The following is an 18,473-nucleotide window of genomic DNA, read 5'->3' as shown; positions in this document are numbered from 1 at the left end:
TCTCAAATCAACGGTGTCAGGACAAAAAGATTTCCCTCATCTTCCCCTTGCACGTGCAGACTCCTCTTTGCACACACACTCCAAGAGCAAGATGAACTCCTTTGCCCTAACTTGCACTTTCCTTCTCAGCTCTAGGCACCATCCTAAGGCTTCCCTCTGCCAGAGTCAGGATCCAAAGACAACGGCACCAGGGACTGCTCACACACAAAAGGCACCAGGACAAAAGGCTCCCGAGCTTGGCCTTTGCATTCCCGCGGACAGCTCAACAGCTCTAAGCCAGAGAAGTGCCTGCTGGGAAGAGCCTTTAGAATCACTCCGAGCACCTCATGACAAGGAGCTGCAGCGTGTGGGGATGAATCTGCAGCAGCCTCCTGCCCCAGGGTGTCCCCCGGGAGCAGCCATGCGCCAGGCCGTGACTGCCAGCTGCACGCGCAAAGGAGCCGGTGTTCCACACCACGGCTGTGCCTGGGACAGAGACACGAGTGGCCACAGAAGTGGCCATGGCACTGTCCACACGCTGTCCCTGCTGCTTCTCGCCCAGCCGCTGGCGGGGCACCAACTGCCAGCCACGCACTCCTAAAGCCACGGGCCCACTGGGACACTGCGGGGGCTGGTGGAAGCCAGCGGCCATTGTGACACAGCGGGGCTGCACAGAAGCCACGGTGCTTTGTGACCCGTGGCTCCCAGGAGAGCCTTTGTGATGCTGGGGACCTACCCGGAAGCCTGGCTCCACTGTGACACCAGCACAGAAGCTCGGGGAGCCCTGGAGACCGTGGGGACGCTATGGAAGCTGATGGAAGCCTGGCTCCACTGTGACACCAGCACAGAAGCTCGGGGAGTCCTGCAGACCGTGGGGATGCTAGGGAAGCTGGCGGAAGCCTGGGCACCACAGTGACGCTACGGAACCTGGTGGAACCGAGGGGCCACAGTGACACTCTGGGGCCTTTTGGAAGCAACGAGACCCTGGTGGGAAGCCACGGGATGATTAATGCTGGCAGGAACCTACTGCAGGTGGGCTCCTCTCTCCCAGCTTCCACAAGTGCTGCTAGGATGCCACTGCGGCACTGGCTTGTCACGGGCTCACGGCTTCCTTTGGGAATGCCTCTGCTGCAGGATGGCATGCTGCAGAGAATGCAGGTAGATGTTGTGCTCCCTCCAGGCATGCAGATGGACAAGAAAGCCTGATCCAGCCCCCGCTCAGCCCATGTCTGGCTGTGGCATTGGGGCGGGGCAACTTTGGGAGCAGCCCCAGCCCTGCTCCTGCTCCCGGCTGGGCACGCAGCTGCTGGGACACAGGTGTGTCCTGATGGCCCCCGTGTACTCGTTTGAGAAGGGAAGGACAGAGTGCATCAGTGAGTTTGGTGTGGCTTACATGCGGCAAGGAGAAGGTGCAGCCCAGAACTGGCTTTCACTTTGAGAAGCTTTTGCTCTTGCGGGAGCAGCTGGTGGACCTTTTCAACCGAGCTGCAAGAGTGAAAAGTGTGATGGCATGTCTCTCTGAGAAGGAAGGTTCAGTGCCGCAGCGTGTTGTGCACAACGTATATGCTGATAAGAGAAGGGGGTGCTTTTGGAACGTGTTCCTTCCTGACACGTCTGTCTGTGGGAGCTTTAGGTGCTTGGACTCAGGGATAGCGAAGGTGTGTGAAAGTGACTGGGCTGCGAGAATCCTGTTGCAACAGGGAAGAGGGAAGGTCAGCAAATGTTTCCTGTCCTGGCACATGTCTCCGTCTGAAGTGCAGCTGGAGATGCTTCACTTCTGCCAAGGACTCTGCCAGCTTGAGAGAAGGATGCGCTCTATGGAGTTGAGAAAGAAAGTGCGTATCACCAGCTTGTTTCCTCCAGTTCCTAGACAGCAAAGGGGCTATGAAAGGCAGCACTGGCTTTTTGTTCTAGGAGTTTTTCTTGACAAGCAGCTGCTGGATGTTTGCAAGGGGGTTTGGGATATGCAAAAATGAGAGGGTAAGCTGGTACACTGAGCTTGAGAGCAAAAGCATATCTTCAGGGCTTTGGATGCATTTCAGAGGCTGGGAGTTCCATGCTGAGCAGCTGATGGCACAGAAACGGTTCTAAAGAAAGAGGCCCTGCTGGAATTGCCTTTTCTTTTGCAGCCTAGAAACTGCACAGCCAACAGCAAAAACGATTCCTCCTCCCTCCCTGCAACATGCAGCATCACATTCCTTTCTGTCTCCAAGAGGCAGGATGCACAGCCGAGCTCTTCCACCCACTGCTCGCACACGACTGGGGCCGCGCCAGCCAAGCGCTTGGCTTTTTCCTGGCCACTGTCAGCGCTCCTGGAAACAAGCACACGACAGCGCTGCCCACTTGCAGAAGAAGGAATCCCTCCGAGGCCAGCTCGAAAGCAGCCCAAGGGCAGAGGCAACTTGGAAACTTCGCTGCTCTCAAATCAACGGTGTCAGGACAAAAAGATTTCCCTCATCTTCCCCTTGCACGTGCAGACTCCTCTTTGCACACACACTCCAAGAGCAAGATGAACTCCTTTGCCCTAACTTGCACTTTCCTTCTCAGCTCTAGGCACCATCCTAAGGCTTCCCTCTGCCAGAGTCAGGATCCAAAGACAACGGCACCAGGGACTGCTCACACACAAAAGGCACCAGGACAAAAGGCTCCCGAGCTTGGCCTTTGCATTCCCGCGGACAGCTCAACAGCTCTAAGCCAGAGAAGTGCCTGCTGGGAAGAGCCTTTAGAATCACTCCGAGCACCTCATGACAAGGAGCTGCAGCGTGTGGGGATGAATCTGCAGCAGCCTCCTGCCCCAGGGTGTCCCCCGGGAGCAGCCATGCGCCAGGCCGTGACTGCCAGCTGCACAGCCAAAGGAGCCGGTGTTCCACACCACGGCTGTGCCTGGGACAGAGACACGAGTGGCCACAGAAGTGGCCATGGCACTGTCCGCACGCTGTCCCTGCTGCTTCTCACCCAGCCGCTGGCGGGGCACCAACTGCCAGCCACGCACTCCTAAAGCCACGGGCCCACTGGGACACTGCGGGGGCTGGTGGAAGCCAGCGGCCATTGTGACACAGCGGGGCTGCACAGAAGCCACGGTGCTTTGTGACCCGTGGCTCCCAGGAGAGCCTTTGTGATGCTGGGGACCTACCCGGAAGCCTGGCTCCACTGTGACACCAGCACAGAAGCTCGGGAAGCCCTGGAGACCGTGGGGATGCTAGGGAAGCTGATGGAAGCCTGGCTCCACTGTGACACCAGCACAGAAGCTCAGGGAGCCCTGCAGATCGCGGGGATGCTAGGGAAGCTGACGGAAGCCTGGGCACCACAGTGACGCTATGGAAGCTGGTGGAACCGAGGGGCCACAGTGACACTCTGGGGCCTTTTGGAAGCAACGAGACCCTGGTGGGAAGCCACGGGATGATTAATGCTGGCAGGAACCTGCTGCAGGTGGGCTCCTCTCTCCCAGCTTCCACAAGTGCTGCTAGGATGCCACTGCGGCACTGGCTTGTCACGGGCTCACAGCTTCCTTTGGGAATGGCTCTGCTGCAGGATGGCATGCTGCAGAGAATGCAGGTAGATGTTGTGCTCCCTCCTGGCATGCAGGTGGACAAGAAAGCCTGATCCAGCCCCCGCTCAGCCCATGTCCGGCTGTGGCATTGGGGCGGGGCAACTTTGGGAGCAGCCCCAGCCCTGCTCCTGGTCCCGGCTGGGCACGCAGCTGCTGGGACACAGGTGTGTCCTGATGGCCCCCGTGTACTCGTTTGAGAAGGGAAGGACAGAGTGCATCAGTGAGTTTGGTGTGGCTTACATGCGGCAAGGAGAAGGTGCAGCCCCGAACTGGCTTTCACTTCGAGAAGCTTTTGCACAGGGAAGAGGGAAGGTCCGCAAATGTTTCCGGTCCTGGCACATGTCTCAGTCTGAACTGCAGCTGGAGATGCTTCACTTCTGTTTCCTCTTAGAGAAGGCGTAGCGACCTGGTTCAGGAACGGTACGATGTCCACCTCAGGTCGTTCGGGCCATCAGCTCGCAAGCACCAGTTTGGTGGATGGCAAATGGCGTTTATTCATGGGTTACATGGGGTAAAATAACCTGGGTTTACCGCGTCACTTCCTTCTGGTCAGGTATTCCCTGTAGAGGGGAGGTGTTTTACCTGTCGCGCACAACGCGATATCTTCCGAACGCCTGTCCCTAATCTCCTACATTTCCACCCCCTCTATCCTAAATTATCCACATTTCCCCGCCCCCCCATGATTGATTAAAAATCATGCAAAGTATAAATGGTATAAAATTTCAAGAACTAGTAAAAACCTACATAACAATTTATAAAAGTGATATAACATTCACAAAATAAATGCGCTCTAGAGCAATTGCTGGCTGTCAACAAACAGAATGTTAACCTTTTCTAACCGGCTTTTAACAAATGACACCAATTTGTTTAGTATGCAAGGCCCGAAAATCAGCGTTAGGAGTAACATAGTGAGGGGGCCTATCAGAGTGGAAACAAGGGTGGTCAGCCATGGAGACTGGTTAAACCATGACTCGAACCATCCTTGTTGGGCTTCTCTTTCTCTTTTTCCCTGGGCTAGTCTTTCTCTTAGTTCAGTCATTGAGTCCCGTACAACTCCGGTGTAGTCTGCATAAAAGCAGCATTCTTCTTTCAAGGCGGCACACAGGCCTCCTTGTTGCATGAGCAAGAGGTCCAGTCCTCGCGTGTTCTGCAGGACGACTTCTGAGAGAGAGGAGACCGATTTCTCTAGAAAGGAGATGGATTTTTTTAATCCTTTGTAAATCCTCATCAATAGTCATCTGCAGCTGAGAAAGTCCCTGGTGTTGGGTCACGAGGGCTGAAACATCTGTGGCCGTGCCAGTGGCTCCAAGGCCGAGCAGCATTGCGATGGTTATGCCTGTTATTACTTCTCTCTTGTGGAGCCGGCTAGGTTCTTCAAAAAGGTGGTACATTTCTTCTTCTTGGTGATACAGGACTCTAGGAACAATTAGAACTTGGACACAAAAATTAGAAATTTGTCACCCTGACTTTCAGTAGGGCAAGGGCATCCCTCCCCAACAAGGGTGGACACTTTGGCATAACATATGGGAAAAGGGTGATAGTTTTCTCTGGTCCTCTTTCAGTGCGGAGCGTTATCGCTATCAGTTGGATGCTTTTTTGGGCCCGAGATAGTCCCCCAACTCCGCCCACCATGGGGGCCTCCTCCAGTTCCCAATGTATAGGCCAGTATGTTTCTGGGACAACGGTAACATCTGATCCCTTGTCAATCAAAAAGGGGAGACAAATAGCAGAGTCACCTGGCTTGTTATGGAGACAGCAAACTCCCCACACGATCGGCGGGTGGCTGCCCACTTTCATGGCCAAAGCCACCCAGGGATCTCGCTCCCAGGAGTTTGTTCCTGCTGTGCCTGGAGCGCAGACAGGTTTAACTGAGCCATCAGTTGAGCTGTGGAATTGGTCATTTCCCAGGGGGGCAGTGGGTGCGGGAGCTCCATGGCCCATTGGGGATTGACATAGCTGGGCCGCTTCATGTCCCAAAGTGGGAGGGAGCTGTGTGCGGCCCAGATGCCCCCTCCCCCTCCTGTTTCCCTGGAGCTTGGATCTGCATTCTCTGGCAAAATGTCCCTTTTTCCCACATGCCCAGCATGGCCCCCTAGGTCGGGTCTGGCGTGGGAGAACTGCTGTTGTTGGAGGCTCTAATTGAGGACAATTCATTACAGTGTGGCCTGCCTGGCCACACTTAAAGCATGCCGTTACACTGGTTATTGCAGTGCGGACAGCTGCCTGGATTGGGGCCAGATGTTCTTCTTTTGCGACATGCTTAATCATATCTGCAATACTGGACCCGGCTGGTAATGACCGTAAAATGTCCTTGGTGGCAGAGTTGCATTGTTGCCGCAAGTATTCTGCCACCACAGGGCCCTTTGCTTCTGGGGGCAAAGCAGAGGAATCGACTGCTGCTTGGAGGCGGTCTACAAATTGTGTGAAGCTTTCGCTCTCGCTCTGCTTTATTGTGGACCATGGCGATGGTCTCGCAATAACTCTGGAAGCAGAGCGGATAGCTTCTCTAACAGCACGGGTAGTTGCCATGACTTCGTGGGCCCGTAGGCCCTTGGCCTGCGCCTGGGGGGTGATCATGGTTGGGTCCGTGCCCATCAGCCGCTATAGGCTGGAGCCGTGGAGGGGGTGGTCTGCCCCAGTTACTAGGGCTAGTTGCTTTGCGCAATTGTCTTCCCACTCCTGTTTGAAAACAATCATCCCTGCCCCATCAAAAATTAATCTGCAGGTTTGTTTGATGTCAAATGGGAGCATGTCATCCCCTCCAAAAAGGCTGTCGATGAGGGTGGAAACCATAGCCAAATTAATCCCTCTGTCTGCAATTGCTTTAACAATTGCTTGTATATCTTTAGGATTTATCGGTGAGTAAGTCCTCTGGTTTCCGCCTTGCCCTCCTACCCGGACCGGGAAAGATAGCGTGGCTGAAGGGGCCCATTCAGCACAGGCTGTTTTTATCTTTCTCCAGTCTGTAAGCAGAGTACTTTCTTTTTCAAATTTCCCCTTGGCCCAAGTAGGAGCGCGGTGGTTATAGCATTTATCTATTCTTAAATAATCTCGGTCGGAGTCGGAGTCGGTTACGGACCATTCGTCAGGCCACTCGCTCCAGCTGTGGTCCGACTCGGAGCCGGAAGTCGACTGACTGGATACTTCCGGGCTCCGGAGCTTTTTCACCGGGCTCCTACCCCGCCCCCTTCTCTTAGGATTGGGCCGTTCCTTCCCCCTGGGCTCGCCCCGCCTCCTGCTGAGGGAGGCCCTTGCTATATATGGGCATGTTTCCGGGCGAGCGCTCTGGTTGGCCTTGGTTCCCTCTCCGGGATTCCCCCCCTTTTCCATTCACGCGCGTCTGCGATATCTGGCGGCCCTTCTTTGATCCCGCCGGCCGCGTCTGCGTTACCTGGCGCACCTCCCCCGCTCCCGCCGGCCGCCTGTTTGTCTCCCGGCGCACGTCCCCCGCTTCTGCCGGCCGCATGTGTGCCCCCCCATCCCCTCCGGGGTCGGCGCCATTCTGCGGGGCATAGGGTGGGGGTCTGGCCCACGCCGTTTCGGACTCCGCTTTAACGGCAGCCCCCCGTGCCTCCTCCGCCAGCCCGCCCCAGAATGACTGCGCCCGCTCCTTTCCCTCTGTAGGTAGGGTTGGGCTGGGGGGCTGTGGAGAGGGTCCCTGCTCCTGCGAGTCTGTACGCTCGGCAGGGGTACTTTCATCTGCAGTTTGCGTGGCCGCACCAACTCCCAGCTGAGGTGTGGCTAGCAAACAGTTCCGTGCGGCTTTCCAGGTCTCCTGCTCTTGCAGGGCCTTACGCAAGGCCTGCACGACTTTTCCCCATAATTTAAGGAATTTCCCCGAACCCGAGGACATTGTTTCGTCGGCTAGAGCCTTGGAACATTTGTCCCATACTTCTGGGTGGAGTATATCCACTGGTCGGTCTATGACCCCAATTTCCAAAAGCCTCGCAACAGTGAGAGTAAAATCTTTTGGCTTGCAATCAATGCCCCATTGCTTATGAATCTGAGATACGACCTTCGCGAGAGCTTCCATCCTCCACGCTGGTCCAGGAGCGTCCTCCCCGCTGGGCTGGACCCGCCGCGCCGGCCACCGTTCACCCGTCCAGGCGAATTCCCGATCCCGATTCCGATTCCGGATCCCGGGTTTTCGGCACCACTTGTTGCCTCTCGAAAAGGCGTAGCGACCTGGTTCAGGAACGGTACGATGACCACCTCAGGTCGTTCGGGCCATCAGCTCACAGGCACCAATGTGGTGGACGGCAAATGGCATTTATTCATGGGTTACATGGGGTTAAATAACCTGGGTTTACCGCATCACTTCCTTCTGGCCAGGTATTACCTGTAGAGGGGAGGGGTTTTACCTGTCGCGCACAACGCGATATCTTCCGAACGCCTGTCCCTAATCGCCTACATTTCCCCTCCCCTCTATCCTAAATTATCCACAAGCCTTTTGTCCTGGTGCCTTTCGTGTGTGAGCAGTCCCTGGTGCCGTTGTCTTTGAATCCTGACTCTGGCAGAGGGAAGCCTTAGGATGGTGCCTAGAGCTGAGAAGGAAAGTGCAAGTTAGGGCAAAGGAGTTCATCTTGCTCTTGGAGTGTGGGTGCAAAGAGGAGTCTGCACGTGCAAGGGGAAGATGAGGGAAATCTTTTTGTCCTGACACCGTTGATTTGAGAGCAGCGAAGTTTCCAAGTTGCCTCTGCCCTTGGGCTGCTTTTGAGCTGGCCTCGGAGGGATTCCTTCTTCTGCAAGTGGGCAGCGCTGTCGTGTGCTTGTTTCCAGGAGCGCTGACAGTGGCCAGGAAAAAGCCAAGCGCTTGGCTGGCGCGGCCCCAGTCGTGTGCGAGCAGTGGGTGGAAGAGCTCGGCTGTGCATCCTGCCTCTTGGAGACAGAAAGGAATGTGATGCTGCATGTTGCAGGGAGGGAGGAGGAATCATTTTCGCTGTTGGCCGTGCAGTTTCTAGGCTGCAAAAGTAAAGGCAATTCCAACACTGTTGGGGAGGATGAAAGTTTGGTAAGTTATGTAGGCTTGGCAGAAAGGTCTGTGAATGTAGAAGCTGGGGATGAGGTAGCAATGAAAGCAAGTTTTGATATAGAATAAAAGATGTTTTGCTGAAACAGTGATCACTGAGTAACTGAGAAGGCAAAGGTTGGAGATGAGTTGGAAGGAGATTTTTAGGAGCAGGACAAAGGTATGTGACTGCAAACAAACATGTTCTTCACCAAGCAAATAAGTCTCAAGAAGAGCGTAAGTCAATAGAAAACATGTCTTTACCAAAAAGAAGGATATGGCAGGCAAACAAGAAATGTTGTTGTAGCAAGAAGAAGAAAGGTCTTAGAATTTTCCACTGTAAGCTTAAATTGTAACTTACTTACTCTTGTGATTGGATAATAATGACTATAATATGGTGATGGTAATAGTTATGATAGGCTATAGGCAAATGTAAAGGTACTGTGTATGGTGCTTATTGGTTGTTATGTGTTAAGACACGCTGCAAAGAAAAGTATAAAATGCTTTCTAACTTGAACAGCGGGTGGTTTCAGGTATGCCCACAGCTGGAGCTGGCAGCTGTAGGGCTGGCTCTGGATACCCACTCCCTGAAATGCTATAACTTCGCCTATGCAATAAACAGCTTTCAAGAGAGCCGCCTGAAGTCCAGACATCCTTAGTGAAACTTTCTCCTATACAGCACGGCCACTTTCTTTAGAACCGTTTCTGTGCCATCAGCTGCTCAGCATGGAACTCCCAGCCTCTGAAATGCATCCAAAGCCCTGAAGATATGCTTTTGCTCTCAAGCTCAGTGTACCAGCTTACCCTCTCATTTTTGCATATCCCAAACCCCCTTCCAAACATCCAGCAGCTGCTTGTCAAGAAAAACTCCTAGAACAAAAAGCCAGTGCTGCCTTTCATAGCCCCTTTGCTGTCTAGGAACTGGAGGAAACAAGCTAGTGATACGCACCTTCTTTCTCAACTCCATAGAGCGCAAACTTCTCTCAAGGTGGCAGAGTCCTTGGCAGAAGTGAAGCATCTCCAGCTGCACTTCAGACTGAGACATGTGCCAGGACAGGAAACATTTGCTGACCTTCCCTCTTCCCTGTTGCAACAGGATTCTCGCAGCCCAGTCACTTTCACACACCTTCGCTATCCCTGAGTCCAAGCACCTAAAGCTCCCACAGACAGACGTGTCAGGAAAGAACACGTTCCAAAAGCACCCCCTTCTCTTATCAGCATATACGTTGTGCACAACACGCTGCGGCACTGAACCTTCCTTCTCAGATAGACATGCCATCACACTTTTCACTCTTGCAGCTCAGTTGAAAAGGTCCACCAGCTGCTCCCGCAAGAGCAAAAGCTTCTCCAAGTGAAAGCCAGTTCTGGGCTGCACCTTCTCCTTGCCGCATGTAAGCCACACCAAAATCACTGATGCACTCTGTCCTTCCCTTCTCAAACGAGTACACGGGGGCCATCAGGACACACCTGTGTCCCAGCAGCTGCGTGCCCAGCCGGGACCAGCAGCAGGGCTGGGGCTGCTCCCAAAGTTGCCCCGCCCCAATGACACAGCCAGACATGGGCTGAGGGGGGGCTGGATCAGGCTTTCTTGTCCACCTGCATGCCAGGAGGGAGCACAACATCTACCTGCATTCTCTGCAGCATGCCATCCTGCAGCAGAGGCATTCCCAAAGGAAGCCGTGAGCCCGTGACAAGCCAGTGCCGCAGTGGCATCCTAGCAGCACTTGTGGAAGCTGGGAGAGAGGAGCCCACCTGCAGCAGGTTCCTGCCAGCATTAATCATCCCGTGGCTTCCCACCAGGGTCTCGTTGCTTCCAAAAGGCCCCAGAGTGTCACTGTGGCCCCTCGGTTCCACCAGGTTCCGTAGCGTCACTGTGGTGCCCAGGCTTCCATCAGCTTCCCTAGCATCCCCACGGTCTCCAGGGCTCCCCGAGCTTCTGTGCTGGTGTCACAGTGGAGCCAGGCTTCCATCAGCTTCCATAGCGTCCCCACAGTCTGCAGGGCTCCCCGAGCTTCTGTGCTGGTGTCACAGTGGAGCCAGGGTTCCGGGTAGGTCCCCAGCATCACAAAGGCTCTCCTGGGAGCCACGGGTCACAAAGCACCGTGGCTTCTGTGCAGCCCCGCTGTGTCACAATGGCCGCTGGCTTCCACCTGCCCCCGCAGTGTCCCAGTGGGCCCGTGGCTTTAGGAGTGCGTGGCTGGCAGTTGGTGCCCCGCCAGCGGCTGGGCGAGAAGCAGCAGGGACAGCGTGCGGACAGTGCCATGGCCACTTCTGTGGCCACTCGTGTCTCTGTCCCAGGCACAGCCGTGGTGTGGAACACCGGCTCCTTTGCATGTGCAGCTGGCAGTCACGGCCTGGCGCATGGCTGCTCCCGGGGGACACCCTGGGGCAGGAGGCTGCTGCAGATTCATCCCCACACGCTGCAGCTCCTTGTCATGAGGTGCTCAGAGTGATTCTAAAGGCTCTTCCCACCAGGCACTTCTCTGGCTTAGAGCTGTTGAGCTGTCAGCAGGAATGCAAAGGCCAAGCTCTTTTGTCCTGGTGCCTTTCGTGTGTGAGCAGTCCCTGGTGCCGTTGTCTTTGGATCCTGACTCTGGCAGAGGGAAGGCTTAGGATGGTGCCCAGAGCTGAGAAGGAAAGTGCCGAGAGCAGCGTGTGTGCTGCTGCTTTGAGGGCTGCAGTTGAAGTTGTAGGCAGCAAGAGCTTTCTCAGCTGGCCCTTTTGTGAGCTCTGCTTTTGCCAGATGGCTTCAAGTTGGTGGCGGGACTCTGCATGAGGGAAAAGATTTCTTAGGGCAAAGGAGTTCATCTTGCTCTTGGCGTGTGGGTGCAAAGAGGAGTCTGCACTTGCAAGGGGAAGATGAGGGAAATCTTTTTATCCTGACATTGTTGATTTGAGAGCAGCAAAGTTTCCAAGTTGCCTCTGCCCTTGGGGTGCTTTCGAGCTGGCCTCGGAGGGATTCCTTCTTCTGCAAATGGGCAGCGCTATCGTGTGCTTGTTTCCATGAGCGCTGACAGTGGCCAGGAAAAAGCCAAGCGCTTGGCTGGCGCGGCCCCAGTCGTGTGCGAGCAGTGGGTGGAAGAGCTCGGCTGTGCATCCTGCCTCTTGGGGACAGAAAGGAATGTGATGCTGCATGTTGCAGGGAGGGAGGAGGAATCGTTTTTGCTGTTGGCTGTGCAGTTTCTAGGCTGCAAAAGAAAAGGCAATTCCAGCAGGGCCTCTTTCTTTAGAACCTCTTCTGTGCCATCAGCTGCTCAGCATGGAACTCCCAGCCTCTGAAATGCATCCAAAGCCCTGAAGATATGCTTTTGCTCTCAAGCTCAGTGTACCAGCTTACCCTCTCATTTTTGCATATCCCAAACCCCCTTCCAAACATCCAGCAGCTGCTTGTCAAGAAAAACTCCTAGAACAAAGAGCCAGTGCTGCCTTTCATAGCCCCTTTGCTGTCTAGGAACTAGAGGAAACAAGCTAGTGATACGCACTTTCTTTCTCAACTCCATAGAGCGCATCCTTCTCACAAGCTTGCAGAGTCCTTGGCAGAAGTGAAGCATCTCCAGCTGCACTTCAGACTGAGACATGTGCCAGGACAGGAAACATTTGCTGACCTTCCCTCTTCCCTGTTGCAACAGGATTCTCGCAGCCCAGTCACTTTCACACACCTTCGCTATCCCTGAGTCCAAGCACCTAAAGCTCCCACAGACAGACGTGTCAGGAAGGAACACGTTCCAAAAGCACCCCCTTCTCTTATCAGCATATCAATTGTGCACAACACGCTGTGGCACTGAACCTTCCTATTACCGCAGGCCTGGTTCCTATGGTATATCACCATGTCCCGCAGCCATAGGGAGGAGGAGGAGGAGAAGATCCAGCAGGCAGGAATTGTTCAGCAAAATTGATTGAGTGATTTAATTATTTTACAAACCTTTTATAGACTTTTTTCATCATAGTCTAATTGGACAAAGGACCAACCACCCCGTTTCTCGGCTCGGAGCTGCGTCTCCTGCTTCTGGCGTGGGGGGAGCGGGCCGCGCGGGCGGTGCTGGCACCGCTTGCGGCGCGGGCTCAGGCATTCGCCGCTCCAACAGGCTGACCAAGTCCTCCATTCTTCGGGATAGGTTTCGTAGCTCTGACAGAAAGGGCAGATGCTGCATAAAAAAGTCCATGGCTCGGTTCTGCGACTGCGCAGAACAGTCCAGCGCCAGGGAGGGCAGCGGGCCATAGCCAGGCAGTCCCGGGGGGGGCACGCCCGGCGCTACGCCCGCTAAGTTAGATCCAGGTGCGTACGGAAACGAACTAGGAGGCTCTCTGGGCGTCCAAGTTGCTAAGCCGCTGATCTGCGGCCCTGGATAAGCTGTGGCTGCCGTCCAGCCAAACAGCAAGGCAGGCTGTGCACCCTGCCTCTGCCCTGACCCCCCCGCCTCTGGCGGCGCGGGGTTCCTGGGGGCTGCGGAGTCCTGCGACTGTGCAGGGTGAGCCGGCGCAGGTTCTGCCTGTGGAGCCGGGGGGGTTATTCCAAATCCACCATCACTTGCCCCGGAAGCCCAGTCAGCGGGGCCCCCCTCGGACATTCCTCCGTCACTCATCACCGAGACAGGCGATCCAGCCCTGCTGTCACAGTCAAGGGCTGTCAGCAGAATAAATAACGACCGCCAGGTTTTGTATAATTCTAACGCTGCCGGCTCCCCAGTCGGGAGCTCGTGTCGGACAGTGCATCCGAGCTCTTGCCATAAGGCAAAGTCCAGGGCAGTATCTCTGTCCATGGAAATCCCTTTTAAAGCAGCCCAGTCTAATAATTCCCGAACTGAGTTTTCAGGAATGGAGGTGCGCAATATGCTAAATACACCCTTCCAGACCAGTACCACAGCGTCGTTCTGTGAGCCGCTGTTCGCCATTTCTCAGTTCTGTCGGACCTCCCGGTCCCGGGGGGGGGGGGGTAAAAGGAACAGCGTACCTCTACAGGAATTCGGCTTGGCTCGCAGTAGCAGGACACATCAGAGAGTGCAGATCACGACGGGCAGCACCAAATATTACCGCAGGCCTGAGCCCTAGGGTATATCACCGTGTCCCGCAGCCATAGGGAGGAGGAGGAGGAGGAGATCCAGCAGGCAGGAATTGTGCAGCAAGATTGATTGATTGATTGAATTATTTTACAAACCTTTTATAGACTTTTTTCTTTATAGTCTAATTGCACAAAGGACCAGCCACCCCTTGGGGGTGATTGGCCAAAATCCTAAAACATCCATTATCAAAATATTTTCTACTATACCATAAACAAGACTTTCCAAGGTTGCAGGTGGCTTGATTGTTTACATTCCCTGCTACCTCTTCTGTGAGAGGGAAAAATCTCTCACAGACTTAGAAAATAACAAGAAGATCCTCACTAACAGCATTTTTGTACCTACACCCGGGTGAGGCTCTTTTCTTGTATTTTATTCTATTCTCTCTGTTTTTTTGTTTTTCTATTCACGCCTCTCTCCCTCCTCGGCGCTGCCCTTCTGGCCACACCGACAGCGCCCGTCCCGCCGTGCGGCTCTTCAGTGACACCGGGCGCCGCGGACATCCCCGTGCAGTTTTTTATTCTATTTTACTCCATTCTCTGGATTTTATTCTACTCACCCCCCGCCCATCCCTCGGTGCAGCTCCTTCAGACGCGGGCGGGGGAGACACCTCTCGGTGCGGCTCTTTGATTGTATTTTATTCTCTTCTCTGTATTTCCTTTCGTTCCCAGCTCGCCCGTCCCGCGGAGCGGCTCCTTCAGGGGCCCGGGGCGGCACAAACCCCTCGGGGCGGCTCCAGCAGAGCCCCGCCCGCCGCCGCTCCCCGAGGCCTCCCCGCTGCTCCCCGGCCATCGGACACCGCAGGCGGCCCCGGCCCCTTCTTCCTCTTCTTCTTCCTCCTCCTCCTCCTGCCGCGATTCAGCCCCCGCCGCCGCCCGGCTCCTTCTGCCGCTCCTGCCCGGCACGAAGCGGCGGTGCCGCTGACGGGGCCGGAGCGCGGCTGCCCCGCGACTGCCCCGCGCCTCAGGGCCGGGCCGGGCAGTGACCGCACGGCTGGGGAGGGACCCCCGCTGGACACGGCAAGGATTCCTGTCCCTCGGGGGGAAGCACAAACTCACCGAAGCTCCCATCCCTTCTCCGTGCGCCGCTGGCCAGAGGAGGGAGGGAAACGGGGATTGCGCTGGAGTTTTACATTCAATCCTTACAAAGCACACACAGACGGAGCTCCGCTTTCAGCTTCAAACGAGGGAATCCAACGGGAGCGCTGGCGCTTCTGTAACCTCAAGCTGTTCCATGATCCTCGACACTTTAGTCCTGGCAACAGGAAGCCCTTCAGCAGCAATGTCTCTCCCAGCCACTGGTTTCTGGCTCACACCCAGCTCGGAGCTTGGACAAGAAACCCAAAGTCCCAGGAGAAGAAGCTCTGCTGTTACTTCCTTTTTTCAGAGTTCTTTTTTATTATATTTTACATATCATCTATATATGGTTTTATCTTTTTCTAAAATCTCGTGTTTATTCTCTCTTTGCCCCCTCCAGCCCTTGTCCCCCTCCCGGAGGTTTGTGGGGCGCTGCTGTCCCTCAGCCCTTCCTGCCCCGGCACCCGCGGCCGCTCCGGTGCCCTCAGGCCCCGGCTCGAAGCGAAACCACAAAACCCTCTGGAAAGAAAGCCGGTCTGGGGGAAAACCCTGCAGGGGGGATTGAACCCCACGGACAGCGATTGCTGAGAGTTGGAGATTCCAAACGCTCCAAGGGGCCGGAGGGAACCTCGCTGCGGCCTCGGGGCCTCCCTGGGGCACCACGGGGACCGCCGAGCAGAGCGACTCTTCCCACCCCCCAAAATCCGCAGCTTTGGGTCAGCTGAGGAAAAGAGCTGGAAAAAGGGGCTGGAAAGGGGCTGGAGCCCGAGGGGACCCCTCAGCCATGGCCTGGAGCAGCCGCAGGAAAATGCCCCGGAAACCAAGGAAATGGATGGAAGTAATGAGGAATTTTGGAACTCTTTCTGGCTGCTGTTTCCAGAAGGTCCCAGCCGGGTCCTGCCGGGAGGAGCCGGGGGCGGGGAGGGGCCTCAGGGCTTAACTGGGGAGAAAAGTTGAATTGGAGCAAGGAAACTTTAATGGTGGGGAGAAAATGTGAACGGAGGGGATTTGAATGGGAGGGGATGATTTGAATTGGGCAGAGAAAATGAAGTGGGGGAGGAGCCCCCCAGCCCTCGGCTGTGCCCCGAAGGTGCTGCCAGCGGTTCCCCTGCTCCCATCCCCCAGGCTGGGGGCGCAGAGCTGCCGCTGCTCCCCGGGAATGCCACGGGATAAAAACTCCACTCAAGCTTTTCTGTTCCCAGTCATTCCCAATAAGATCCCACTTGCCCCCAACATGGTCCCAGTTGTTCCCAGTCATGCCCTGTATGGTTCCTTTCACTCTCAGTCCCTCCCAGTAGAGTCAGGTAGGGCCCCAGTCACTTCCAGTATGAACCCAGCCACTCCCAGTCAGTCCCTCTATGATGCCTTTTGTTCCATCATGGTTCCAGTTGCTCTAAGAATGATCCCAGTATGAGTCCAGTCACCCCCAGTATGATTCCAGGTAACTTCCCAGTAGGAGTCTGGTTTGATTCCTGTCAGCCCCAGTATGATCCCAGTCATTCCCAGATACTCCCAGAACAGTACAGTCACTCCAACACGACCCTGTCACTCCCAGGATGATCCCAGTTGCCCCCTGCATCTTTCCAATTGTGCCCTTTCACCACCACTGTGGTTCCAGTCACTCCCAGTACAATCCCAGTCATTCCCAGTATGATGCAAATCACTCCAAGTATATCCCAGCAGCACCCATTGGCTCTCAGCATGTTCCCAGTAGCCCTCAGTGTGGTCCCCGTATATCCCAGTATAATCCCTGGTGCCCCAAATCTGGCCCTGCCAGTCCTGATCCTGGTCCCAGTGTATCCTGCTGTCCCATTCTGTCCCAGTCCATTCCGGTCCCTTCCCGGCAGCCACCGCCGTTTCCCGGATCCTTCTGCCCCCCACCCCCCAAAGCTGCCCCCCCGCCCCCCAAGATGCTGACGGGGATCGGGGGCTTCGTGTTGGGCTTCATCTTCCTGGCGCTGGGGCTCGGCTTCTACCTGCGCAAGCAGGTGACGGGAGGGGCCCGGGGGTCGTGTCCCCCCTCCCCCGGAGCTCTGTGCTCCCCCGGGGCCCCCCTGCCTGGTGTCACCCCCTTTGCTCTTCCCACAGAGCTCCTGAGCCGCCGGCAGCCGCAGCCTCTCCCCGTGGCCTCGGGCCCGGCCGGGACCCCCCGCTCCGTCCCCTCCCTGATTTTGGGGGGTCGTGTGTCCCCCCCAGCCCCGCTGTCACTCTGCCCCTGCCCGGCTGCTCCCAGTGTTCCCAGGAAGGCTTCCCAGTTCGCCCCGGTCCCGTTTATTGGGGAACAGTGGGAAGGGACTTTGGGGGATCCCGCGCGGGGACCGAGAGTGGAGGGGGCGGAACCGGCCCCAGGGTGGATCGGGAATGGGGACCCCCGTGTGTCATCCCTGTGTCGCGCCCCCCGGGGGATCCTTGGGAGGCACCTCAACCCCAAATCGGCACCGAGCGAACCCCAAAGGCGCAGAGACCCCCCCCTAAGCCGCCCCACAGCCCCCAAGGACCAACCAAAATTCCCCGCGAGTATCAGAGAATCAGAGAAGGCGCTGAACAACCTTCAGCCAATCAGAGCGCGCGGCGCTGGTGACTCACCAGTTGCCAGGCAGACCCGCAGCGCCCAGCGCTCCCCACCCGGACCCCACCTGCGCCCCCCCTCGCCCCCAGCGCCCCCCGCCAGGGGAATTTCAGGAGGGGGCGCCTGGGGGGTTCCCAGGCCGGGCCCACAGCCCAGCCCTGCCCCAGCCCGACCTGTCCGGGCTCCATCCCTGCTCCTCCCGCGGGATGCGACCGCGCTGGGCAAACGGGGGGCCAAGGGTGGGCGCTGGGCCCGGGGGGAGCAGGAGAAGGGATGGGGGAGGAGGAGGAGGAGAAGGAGGCATCTTTTAATGATATTTTATTGAGTCTCATTTTTTAGAGACCAGGATCAATACTCCCCGGGCGTCAGGGCGAGTCCCTCAGGCCTGTGGGGCCCTGCTGCCGGCTCAGCCCGTGCCAGCCCAGCGCCAGCGCTCAGCGGGGCTTTGGCTTCCCGTGCCCTTTCCCGTGCCCTTTCCCGTGTCCCCAGCCCACCGTCACCACCCCCGTGTCCCCAGGTCGCGCCCCACCCCTCCCCCCCTCCCGCTCTGTCGAGACATGGAGATTGAGAATTTCCCCACCATCCACCCCAAAGGTTCCCCCGAGGCCATTTCCTCTCGTCCTTTCCCTTGGCAGCAGAGCCCCAGCCCTCCTGGCTGCCCTCTCCTGTCAGGGACTTGGAGAGAGACAGCTCCCCCCTGAGCCTCCTTTCCTCCAGGCTCAGCCCCCTCACATCCCTCAGCTGCCCCTCAGAAGTCCTCCAGACCCTTCGCCAGTTCCATTCCCATCTCTGGACATGCTCCAGCCCCTCCATGTCTTTCTCGCAGTTTGAAGCCCAATCGCTACCCTGTCGCTGCACGTGCCAAAACCCCAGGGAGACTCCTTGGAAATGGGGGTAGAGAGGAGCCCTTCAAAGGGAAACGTGTGCAAAAATGCTCCCAAAGGCCGAGCGGGTTTGCTGTGGCTGCGGGAGGAAGAGATGCTCCGGGACTCCGCCTCGGCCCCGGAGCGGAGCGGCCCGTGCTGCCCCGGGCCGCGCGGGGCTCGGCCGTGGGGCGCGCGGGGGGCAACGGACAAACGGGTACCGGACACACGGACACGCGGACAAACGCTCCCAGCGCTTCAGCGGCAGCGGCAGCAGCGGCAGCAGCGGCAGCAGCGGCAGCAGCGGCAGCAGCACAAGAGCAGCAGGAGAGCAGCGAGTCCACGAACCCTCTGCGTCCCTTCTCCTGCTC

This window comes from Coloeus monedula (genome assembly GCF_965178545.1).
Source record: "Coloeus monedula genome assembly, chromosome: 31".
In the NCBI taxonomy this organism is placed as follows: Eukaryota; Metazoa; Chordata; class Aves; order Passeriformes; family Corvidae; genus Coloeus; species Coloeus monedula.
The sequence above is the reverse complement of the archived record's forward strand: the minus strand, read 5'-3'. Positions refer to the sequence as shown.